The sequence below is a fragment of the Cebus imitator genome, unplaced genomic scaffold (genome assembly GCF_001604975.1).
Source record: "Cebus imitator isolate Cc_AM_T3 unplaced genomic scaffold, Cebus_imitator-1.0 Scaffold430, whole genome shotgun sequence".
NCBI classification, from domain to species: Eukaryota; Metazoa; Chordata; class Mammalia; order Primates; family Cebidae; genus Cebus; species Cebus imitator.
In genome coordinates, this window is record NW_016107745.1 from 939,948 (window position 1) to 952,464 (window position 12,517).

At 35.3% G+C, this 12,517-nt stretch overlaps 1 protein-coding gene across 4 annotated transcripts in view; it reads right to left on the bottom strand.

Annotated features, from left to right (window-relative positions):
* Positions 1-12,517, bottom strand: part of SPATA6 (spermatogenesis associated 6) — a 159,423-nt gene that overhangs the window by 12,187 nt on the left and 134,719 nt on the right. The window lies entirely within an intron of this gene.

Consider the following 12,517-nt stretch of genomic DNA (forward strand, 5'->3'; position numbering starts at 1 on the left):
CTACTTCTCCATTGTTGCCTTCTTTTGTTTTGGAAATTTTCCATTGTTCATTTTAATTCCATAAACACTATATTTTTGAAATATTTTCTTAGTAGTTTACACAAGGATACAAGCATTTTAACATGCACCTATGACTTAGAAAGGAAATGACTTAGACTTATTAATCACAAGCCAAAATGCAGTAACAAGCCAGAAAAGGCAAAAATGAAAGGCAAGGTAATTTGAATGAAAGTATATGGTTCCCCCAACCTTGTATGGGCAGCCTGTTCTTAATTTCTAACAGACACATACAAGGACATTACAAATAGTATTCTGAAGAGACAGCTTTGTTAACTATATCATTCACAGGTAAGTTCATATGTATGGTAATTTTATATAATTTAATATCGAATACCTTTCTCAACTGTTAGCCAATATCGTTGTGTTCCTTAGTCAAACAAGAAGAGAAATAAACAGAATGACAAAAGGAACTAGTAAACACAAATAAGGATTAGTAAGGGGTTCATTCACTTTATGTAAGAAATCAGCTGAACACACATTGTGAAGAAAAATGCTGATGGCATGAAAATAGGAAGAGAGCATTACATAATAAATAATAGAGTTTGTTTAAAAATCACAGAAAATATGCATACAAATTTAGAATTGTTATAGTTACTCAGTTTTATCATTATGAAGTAATCTTTATTTCCATAACTGCTTTTTTTCCCTTTAACTTTTTTGGTCTACTAGTCATATAGATATAACCACTTTCTTTTAGTTAGTGCTTTAATGGTATATATTTGTCCTTTTATTTTCAGCCATTTCTTATTATTAGATCTTTTTCTTGAATAGTATATTATTAGATGTTCCTTATTCTTAACCTATTCTGAGAAGTCAATGAAGTGGAACATTTAGTCTATTATCAAAGAAAATGTAATTGCCCGTAGTGAGTGTGAAAGGCTTGGCAAAGAAAAGAAATAAACAGGATAGCTGTCTTAAAGGGAGTGAAAACATAACCACTAAAACTATTCCTGTAGAGTAGGGATATCATAGAGGGTAATTCAGATCTGAGAAACAAAAAGGAACAGATTAGTTTAAAGGTTATTCCTTTCAAATGTTCAGACTATATTTTGTGACATTATATATATATATATATATATATGTATATATATACATATATTCTATACATGTACCCATCTTTTGTAAGAGTCCCTGTATAGAATATTTTTTCAAAGGGCAAGTTATTCAAAAACAAGGAGACTACAAGCATTACACCTTATTATAAGCTATTAACTATTTATTGGTCTTCTCTGATTTGTTGCATATCTTGTAATTTTGTGTTGAAATCTGGAAATTTTAAGTAATAGGATGTGACATATCTGGAATGACTATTTCCTTATTTACCTTCTGTCTGTTCTATCCACTGGTGAATGTGGGATACTGACATCTCTATTACATTGCATATCTATTTCTTCCTTCTATCAGTTTTGCTTATATTATTAGGATCTCTTTTAGGTGCATGTATATTAGTAATGGTCATATCTTCCTCATGGTTTGACCCTGTTGACATTATAAAATATTTTTATTTGTCTCTAGTAAGAAAAAATTCTCTTAAAGTCTGTTTGTCCAATATTTGTTTAGCCACTGCAATTCTCTTATGCTGTTTGAATGGTATGTTTTTGATTTCTTTTACATTCAACTTATTTGTGCCTTTGAATGTAAAGTGCATCTCTTGTAGACAGAATATAGTTGAACCATGATTCTTATCCAGTCTCCAATATTCTACCTCCTAGTTGGAGTGTTTAATTTTTTTTTTTGTTAAGACAAAGTCTCACTCTGTCACCCAGGCTAAAGTGCAGTGTCAAGATCTAGGCTCGTTGCAACCTCAGCCTCCCAATTTCAAGCAATTCCCCTGCCTCAGCCTCCCAAGTAGCTGGGACTACAGGCACATGCCACCATGCCCGGCTAATTTTTTGCATTTTTAGTAGAGATAGGGTTTCATTGTTTTAGCCAGGATGATCTTGATCTCCTGACCTCGTGATCGGCCTGCCTCAGCCTCTCAAAGTGCTGGCATTACAGGCGTGGGTCACCGTGCCCAGCCCTAATTTTTTAAATATCATGAATTACCTATGAGATAAGATTTACATTTGTCACTTTGCTATTTTCTATGTCTTTTTTCTTCTATTTCTCCATTGTTACCTTCTTTTGTGTTAGATATTTTTCAGTGCTCATTTTTAATTCCCTATTACACGATATTTTTGAGACATTTTCTTAGTAGTTTCCACGAGGATAACATCTTAATACAGAAGAATCTAAGTTTAGATGATACCAACTTAATTTCAACAGGATATGGAAACTTTGCTCTTATGTATTTATAATCTCCCCCCTTTATTTAATTGCTATTTTTACACCAATTACATCTTTATATAATATGTTCCCACCAACATATATTTATAATTGTTTTGTGAGATCATCTTTTAAATCAGATAGAACTAAAGTGTTACTAGCAAAAACTGCATTTAGTCTATCTTTTATATTTACCTAGTTACCATTATCATTGCTCTTTATTTCTTCCTGTGAATCTGAGCTACTATCTAGTGTCCTTTCACTTCATTCTGAAGGACTCCTTTTAGTATTTCTTGTAGTGCAGATCTGCTAGTGATAAACCTGGTTTTATTTGAGAATGCCAATTTATCCTATATTTTTGAAAGACAGTTTTGGTGGATATTCATGGTTGACAGTTCTTTTCTTTTCAGTACACTGACTATGTCATCACACTGCCTTTTGGACTCCATAGTTTCTGATTTAAACCAGTTTAAAATCTTATTGAGGAACACATTAATGTGATGAATACCTTCTCTCTTGCTGCTTTTAAGATCCTCTTTTTGTCTTTGGCTTTTTTAAAATCACTTTTTTCTAGATTTAGGGTCTAACTCTGTCACCCAACCTGAAATGCTGTGGTAAAATCATAGCTCACTGTAGCCTTGGACTCCTGGGCCCAATTGACTCTCCCACTTCAACCTTCTGAGTATTAGGGATTACGGGTACTTGCCATGATGCCTGGCTTAACTTTGGCTTCATTCTTATGGTTTATGATGAATCTCAAATGTGGATTTCTTTGAGATTTTCCTACTTAAGAGTTTGTTTAGCTCCTTAGATAATATTTTTCTTCAATTTGGGAAGGACCACTATTTCTCCAAATACTCCTTCTGTCCCTTTCTTTCCCCGTCTTTTTCTGGAATTCTTATTACAGGTATGCTGGCATGCCTATTGGTATATCCCACAAATTGTATGTGTTCATTATTTTAATTCTTTTTTCTTTCTGTTCCTCACACTGAATTACCTTACTTGACTTGTCTTCAAGTCCAATTGTATTTTCTTCTGCCTGCTCAAATGTGCTAGTGAGTCCTCCTAATACATTTTTCATTTCTGGAGTTTTTCACTTCAAAACATTTTCATTTCTGAATAAGGTACTTATCAACTTGAGAATTTTTATTTGGTTATTTAAAAAATAGTTTATAACTTTTGATTGAAATGTTATATTTTATGAGACATAATTCTAACAGTTTATTTCTTCAGAAATGCTTTCTTTTGGTTCCTTGAATAAATACATTTAACATAACTGATTTACAGTCTTTGTCTATTGAGTCCAATGTGTAGGATCCTCAAGGACAGTTTCTAGTCATTGCTTTTTTATCCATTTCCACTGTTCATTGTTGTTTATTCTAGTTCTTAGTTTCATAATTTTCTTAGTTCTGCAAAGTCAATATTCTTTTTTGGGGGTGATCACTCATATCTCTTCTGTTAGCTGAGTCATCAAGTAATGATTGGACAGACATTTCTATAAATCCTTAGAACCATCAAGTCTCCCTGTGTTTGCTCAGTGGCTCTGTATATTGGGAGTACACTTTTAACAATTAGCCTAACCCTTAACTTCCTGTTTATGTACAGCCTTAAGATAGGTTGGAATCGAAAGCTTAGGGCCTTCTTGTCTTTTCTAATCAAGTACATAGCCCTGGACATATGCACAGTCCTACAAATATGAGTGGTCTTCTAAAATCCCAGGAATATGTGGTAGCTTTTCAAAGCTTTATTGGTCTATTGTTTAATTTAACTGCTATCCACCATTTCTGTTTGCAATGAGGTTAAACAATCTCCCCTCCTCTCCCCTCCCCTCCCCTCCCCTCCATTCTCTTCCCTCCCCTCCCCTCCCCTTCTTCCTTCCTGATGGAGTCTGGCTCTGTTGCCATGCTGGAGTGCAGTGGTGTGATTGATCTAAGCTCACTGTAATCTCCACGTCCCAGGTTCGAGCAATTTCCCCTGCCTCAGACTCCCGAATAGTTGGGACTACAGGCACGCACCAAGCCCGGCTAATGTTCTGTACTTTAGTAGAGACGGGGTTTCACCATGTTGGCCAGATGGTCTCTATCTCTTGACCTGCCTAATTCGGACTCCTAAAGTGCTGGGATTACAGGCGTGAGCCACTGCACTTGGCCAATTATTTCTTTTAAAAATGACCTCCACGGCAAAAATTTCGCACTGGGACAGCTCTCACTCAAAGTGGGGTCTTCCAGGCAGTCTCCGGACAGGTTAAATGGTGGCAATTCTCTGGGAATGGTCTTTGAAGAAACCCTAACTTTATTCTACCTCTGACAGTGCCTGCCAAAATTTTGGGTTTCACTGAGAATGTGCCATGTTGTTTTATCAAGCCTACTGTGCAGCTAGAGAGCACGAGATGGGACTAGGTCATGTTAAAATGCCACAAAATTTACTGTCCCTACCAATATTCATCTGTTTTTCATGCTAAAGCACTTGCTTGAGTTTCTAGAGATAAAGCCTACAAACCTGTGACAGCCCCCTAGGACTGTGGACCCAAGGAGTTTTTTACTCTCATGCTGTATTAGTCAGGATTCTCTGGAGAAAACAGAACCAACAGGAAGCATGGGTGTATATAGTTCGAAGACATCGATACTTCATTTTTCAACAATGAACAGAACAATTAGGCAGAAGATCAACAAGTAAATGGAAGACCTAAACAACAATATAAATCAACTAGACCTAACAACATCTATAGACCATTCCACCAACAATAGCAAAATACATATTCTTTTCAAGTGCATATGAAAAATTCTCTAGGAGAGACCATATGTTAGGCTACAAAACAAGTTTTAAAAAATTTAAAAGAACTGCAATCATATAAAATATGTTACCTGGCCACAATAAAATGAAATTAGAGAATAAAAGCAGAAGAAAGTTTGGGTAATTAATAAATATGTAGAAATCAAATGATACACTACTAAATGACCAATAGGTCAAATAAAACATCACAAGGACACTGGAAAATACTTCACAAGAAATTTAAATTAAAACAAAACATATAAAACTTGATAATGAAAATGAGGTAGTGCATCTATAAAACATGGCTGTAAACACCTACATGAAAAAAAGATCTCAAATCAATAACCCAAAACTTTCACTTCAAAAATTAGAAAAAGAACATAAAACCAAATCCAAAACAAGTAAAATACAAACATTAGAATGGAAATAAATGAAATAAAGAATAGAAAACTGGATAAAACCAATGAAAACCAAAATTACTTCTCTGAAATCATAAAATATTTGGTAATATTTTAGTAAGACCAACAAGGCTGTAATTACTAAAATTAGGAATGAAAAATGGGACATTACTAGAGGTCTTACAGAAATAAAAGGATAATAAAGAAAACATGGAATACTTGTAAACCAAAATAATTGCAGCAGTATCTACAATTGTATCTATAATGAAAAGAACAAATTACTAGAAAGATAAAAGCTGTTTAAACAGACCCAGGAAGACAGGAAATCTGAATACACCTATAACAAAGAAAGAAACTGAATTAGTATTCAAAAAAACTTAACACAAAGAGCTCAGAACCAAATGGTTTCATTGTGATATATTCAGCCAGTATTTAAGAATGAACACCAAATCTTTACAGCTTCTTTCCAAAAATTTAAGAGGAAGAAGCACTCACCAATTCATTCTATAAAGTCATTATTCCTTTGATACCAAAAGCAAAGATACAAAGATAACACAAGAAAAAAACCTGAATACCAATAAATTTCATGAATATGAATGTAAAATTTCTCACTAAAATACCAGCAAGCAAAATCAAGCAAGACATAAAAAGGATTATACAACATATCCAAGTGAGAATTATCCAAACAATGCAAAGTTGACTCACATGCAAGGCTGACCCATAGGAAATTCAATCAACGTAATAAATCATATTAATAGAATAAAGGACAAAATGATAGATCATCTCAATAGATTTAGGGAAAACAATTTGACAAATACCAACGACACTCAACAAACTAGGAGTAAAAGGGAACTTCCTCAAGATAATAAATGCTATCTATAAAAAACATATAGCTAATATCATACTTATTTGTAAAGGAGTGAAATCTTTCCCTTAAGGTCAGGAATAAAACAAGGATGGCCATTCTCCCCACTTCTATTCAATACTATATTGGAAGTACTATCCAGGACAATTAGCCAAGAATATGACATAAAAGAAATCAAGATCAGAAAGGAAATCAAAATATTTCTACTTGCAGATGATTCTGTATTTAAAATATTCCACACACACACACACACACACACACATACACACGCACACACAAAATAACTATTAGAGCTAATAAGTTCAGCAAGACTGCAGGATATAAGATTAACATATGAAAATGGATTGTATTCCTAAACACTATCAAATCAATAAACAATCTGAAAATAAAATTAAAGAAACAACATCATGTACAATAGCATCAAAAATAATAAAATACTTAGGAGTAAACTTGATTCGAAAAGCTTAAAATGAACACTGAACTACAAAACATATTTAAATAAATAAAAGATGACCTAAATAAATTTTTAAAGCCCCATCTTCACAGATCAAAACTTAAACAATTATTATTAAGAAAGCAATATTTTCCAAAATGATCTAGAGAGCCAACACAATTCCTATACAATTCCAGCTGCAGTTTTCTGGCAAAAATTGGAAAGTTTATCCTAAAATTCATACAGAAATGCAAAGGACCTAGGATAGTTGTTTTTGAAAAAGAAGAAAAGTTGGAAGACTAACAATTGCTGACATCAAAATTTACTACAAAAGCTATTACAGGTATTGATCGACTTACGACCTATGCAACTTACGACCATTCGACTTTACGACCACAATCGCTAGCCACGACTGCTCCGCGTCTGGCAGCGCAAACGTTGCCCGGCTGGGTGTACGACAGTGCGGACCAGCTTCCAGCAGCACTACCATCTCCGCGTGCATGTAGCCTACTCAACTTACGACCAAATCGTGTTACGACTGGTCTGTCGGAACCAAACGTGGTCATAAGTCGGGCACTAGCTGTATAATCAAAATAGTATGATAATAGGAAAAGGATATATTGATGAATGAAATAGAACTGAGAATCCAGAAATAAACCCATACATTTATAGTCAACTGATTTTTTTATAATGATGCCAAGAGAACTGAATAGGGGAGTAATCTTTTTTTTTATTATTATTATTTTTTACTTTTTTTTTAACTTTTAAAATTATACTTGAAGTTCTGGGGTACATGTGCAGATCGTGCAGGACTATTACATAGGTGGTTTGCTGCATCCATCCCCCCATCATCTACATTAGGTATTTCTCCTAATGTTACCCTTCCCCAATCTCCCCACCCCCTGCTATCCCTCCCCTATCTCCCCCACCGCCCCAACAGGCCCCGGTGTGTGATGTTTCTCTCCCTGTGTCCATGTGTTTTTATTGTTCAACACCCACTTATGACTGAGAACATGCAGTGTTTGGTTTTCTGTTCTTGTGTCAGTTTACTGAGAATGATGGTTTCCAGCTTCAAGCATGTCCCTGCAAAGAACATGAACTCATCCTTTTTTATGGCCACAAAGTATTCCATGGTGTTTATGTGCCACATTTTCTTTATCCAGTGTATCACTGATGGGCATTTGGGTTGGTTCCAAGTCTTTGCTATTGTAAAAAGTGCCGCAATGAACATATGTGTGCATGTGTCTTTATAAGAGAACAATTTATAATCCTTTGGGTGTACACCCAGTAATGGGATTGCTGAGTCAAATGGTATTCCTATTTCTAGATCCTTGAAGAATTGCCACACTGACTTCCACAATGGCTGAACTAATTTACACTCCCGCCAACAGGGTAAAAGTGTTCCTACTTCTCCACATCCTCTCCAGCATCTGTTGTGTCCTGATTTTTTAATGATCACCATTCTAACTGGAGTGAGATGGTATCTCAATGTGGTTTTGATTTGCATTTCTCTAATGACCAGTGATGACGGAATTTTTTTCATATGTTTATTGGCTGCATAAATGTCTTTTTTTGAAAAGTGTCTGGTCATATACCTTGCCTACTTTTTGATGGCATTGTTTTTTTCTTGTAAATTTAAGTTTTTTGTAGACTCTGGATATTAGCCCTTGGTCAGATGGGCAGACTGCAAAATTTTTTTCCCATTCTGTTGGTTTACAGTTCGNTTTTTTTGAGATGGAGTCTCACTCTGTCACCCAGGCTGGAATGCAATGGTGCAATCTCAACTCACTGCAACCTCCGCCTGCCGGGTTCAAGCGAGTCTTCTGCGTCAGCTTCCTGAGTAGCTGGGACTATAGGTGCATACCACCACACCCGGCTGATTTTTGTATTTTTAGTAGATATGAGGTTTCACCATATTGGCCAGGCTGGTCTCAAACTCCTGACCTTGTGATCCGCCTGCCTCAGCCTCCCAAAGTGCTGGGATTACAGGTGTGAGCCACCACACCTGGCCAAGAGTTCTCTTTTTTAAAATGGTGCAAGGACAACCAGATTTCCATATGAAAAATAATTAATTTGGACCCCTTATCTCACACAAAATACAAAAATCAAGTCAAAATTGATAAATGAACTAAATGTAAAGGCCAATATTGTAAAACTATTAGAAAACACAGGCATAAATTTTCATGTCCTTAAACTAAGCAACAACTTCTGAGTTTTCCAAAGCAAAAGCAACCAAAGAAAACATAGAAAAGTTGAATTTCATCAAAATTAAAAAAACTTTAATGCTTCAAAGCACAGTATTAGGAAGGCAGAAGACAACCTGCAAATGGAAGACTATATTTGCAAACCCTATTATCTAAGAAGGGACTTGTACCAAGAATATATAAAGAGCTCTCAAAATCCAGTATGACAGACAACTGTAAGTGGCTAGTGAGTGCCTGTCTCATGGAAAGCATTCAAAATAGCAAAGAAATACTAACGCTTCAAGTAGATTGTCTAAGAGAACATAATGAAATTCACCAGAGAAGACATGGTAATCATGGAAAGAAGACAGTGAAGTCAGGTAGCCCTGCAAGCAGGACCCCCGCAGAACTGGGAAAGGTTCCCTAATGCAGGGAAGGGATTGGTAAGTAAGAGATCCTTGGTATTCCACCCTTCCATCACAGAACTTTGTAATGCTAGTCAATGCAGAGCCCTGTTGGTCCTGCACCCCTACTCTAACACAGTGCGCTGCCTGGAGATTGTGTATAGGCACTGCTCAAGCCCATGTGGAATCCCACAGGCTTGTGATCCCTGAGTATCCTGGTGCCAACTGCTGTGTCCCACCAAGGAGGAAGGCCAGGCACTTTCACATGCCCCAAAGACAGACACCACAGTCATAGTATGGAGAAGAGGGTAAACTATGCACTGCACAACTTCCCACTTCTACTGCTCCCTGCAGAAAAAGGCACCCCTGCCTCAGTGTCATGCTCCCAGTGCAGCCAACCTTCTCCACCTGTGGACTAACACTGCAGCGCAGCATTTCTCTGAGAACCCGGTCCCCAGAGGCTAATGGGTCCTTTGTCTCCTACAACAGTCACCACCACTGCCCAAATAGTCTCAAAGGGACAAATCTAAGAGTTCTTGGCCTTAAAGAAGTGGTAGAAAAAGAGATGGGGTAGAAAGTTTATCCAAAGGGATGATAACAGAGAACTTTCAAAATCCAGATAAAGATATTAGTATTCAAGTACAAAAGGATTATAGAACACCAAGCAGATTTAACCCAAATAAGACTACCTCAAGACATTTTACAATCCAATTCCCAAAGGCCAAGGATAAAGAAAAGATCCAAAAAGCAGCACAAGAAAAACAGGTAACACACAAATGAGCTCCAAAACATCTGGCAGCAAGATGACTTCTCCATGGAAATCTTACAGGCCAGGAGAAAGTAGCAGCATATATTAAAAGTGGAAAAGCTTTTATTGTAGAATAGTATATCTGGCAAAAAGATCTTTCAAACATTAAGGAGAAATAAAGACTTTCCCAGGTAAACATGAGCTGAGGGACTTCATCAACAGCAGACCTGTCCTATGAGAAATGCGAAAGAGAGTTCTTCAGTATGAAAGAAAAGGATGTTAATGAGTAGTAACAAATCATCTGAAGGTATGAAACTCATTGGTAATAGTAAGCACAAAGAAAAACACAGTATTATAACACTATGGTATATAAACTACTCATATATTCAGTAGAAATACTAAAAGATGAATCTATCAGAAATAATAAAACAACAACTTTTCAAGACATAGACAGTAAAGTAAAATACAAATAAAAACAACAAAAAGTTAAAAAGCAGGGAGATAAAATTAAAGTGTAGAGTTTTTATTCATTTTCTCTTTGCTGGTTTGTTTATGCAATCAGTGTTAAGTTGTCGTTACTTTAAAACAAAGGGTTATGACATATTTGTAAGCCTCATGTTAACTTCAAATCTAAAAACATACAACATAACACAAAAAATAAAGAGCAAGGCATTAAAACACACCATCAGAGGAAATCTCTTTCACTAACAGGAAGACAGGAAGAAAAGAAGACCACAAAACAACCAGGAAACAAACAACAAAAATGGCTGAAAAAGCCTTTACTTATCAATAACAACATTGAATGAAAATAGACTGACTTGTCCACTCAAAAGACATGGAGTGGTTAAATAAATTACAAAAAAATACCCAACAATTTGTTGCCTACAAGAAACACACTATACTCATAAGGACACAAGTAGACTGAAAATAAAGGAATGGGAAAAGATTTCATGCAAATAAAAATCAAAAAAGAGCAAAAGTAGCTATACTTACATCAGACAAAATAAATTTCAAGACAAAAATTATAAAAAGAGACAAATTCACTATATAATGATAAGACAAGCTATTCGGTAAGAGGATATAACAATTATAAATACGTATCACCCAACATTGGAGCACCCAGATATATAAAGGAAATATTATTATAGCCAAAGAGATAGATCCCAATACAGTAATAGATAGAGACTTCAGCATTCCACTTTCAGTACTGGACAGATATCCAGACATAAAATCATCAAAGAAATATCAGACTTAATCTGCACTATAGATTAAATAAACCTAATAGTTATTACAGAACAGTTCATCTAAGGGCTGCAGAATACAGATTCTTCTCCTCAGCACATGGATCATTCTCAAGGGTTAACCATTATGTCAAGCCTCAAAATAAGTCTTAAATTGAAATTATATCATATGTCTTCTTGGACCACAATGAAACAACACTGGAAACCAGTAACAAGAGAAAGTTTGGAAACCATACAAACAGATGGAAATTAAAAAATATGCTCCTGGATAACCAGTGGATCAATAAATATATAAAGAAAAAAAAATTTTTAATTCTTAAAGTAAATGGAAATACAACATGCCAAAACCTATAGGATACAGCAAAAGCAATACTAAGAGGAAAGCTTATAGCAGTAAGTGCCTACATTTAAAAAGATGACAAGTAGGTGGGGAAAAAAAGACAAAATACTTCAAATGAACAACCTAATCATGCATCATAAAGAACTAGACAGGCAAGAGTAAATCAAAGCCAAAATTAGTAGAAGAAAGAAATACTATAAATAAGTAAAGTTGAATTGAATAAAAGAAAAAACAAAAAAATGAAAAGTTAACTTTTTGAAAAGATAAACAAAATAGACAAATCTTTAGCCACACCAAGAAAAAAAAAGAGAGCAGACCCAAATAAATAAAAACAGAGATGAAACAGAAGGCATTGCAACAGATATGGCAGAATTTCGAAGGAGCATTAGAGGCTACTATGAGCAACTGTATTCCATAAATTAGAAAACCTAGAAAAAATGTACAAATTTCAAAACACATACAACTTACCAAGACTGAATCATGAGGAAATTCAAAACTTGAACAGATTCATATAAAATAAGATCAAAACTGTAATAAAAATGTCTCCTACCAAAGAACAGCCCAAGGCCCTATGGATTCACTAAATAATTTTACCAAACGTTTATTTTTATTACTTTACTATTATTTTGAGCTGGGATCTCACTCTGTTGCCCAGGCTGGAGGACAGTGGTATGATCATGGCTCACTACAGACTTGAATGCCTGGCCTCATGTGATTCTCCCATCTCAGCCTCCCAAATAGCTAGGACCACAAATGTATGCCACCACATCTGTCTACTTGATTATTATTATCATTATTTGTAGAGACA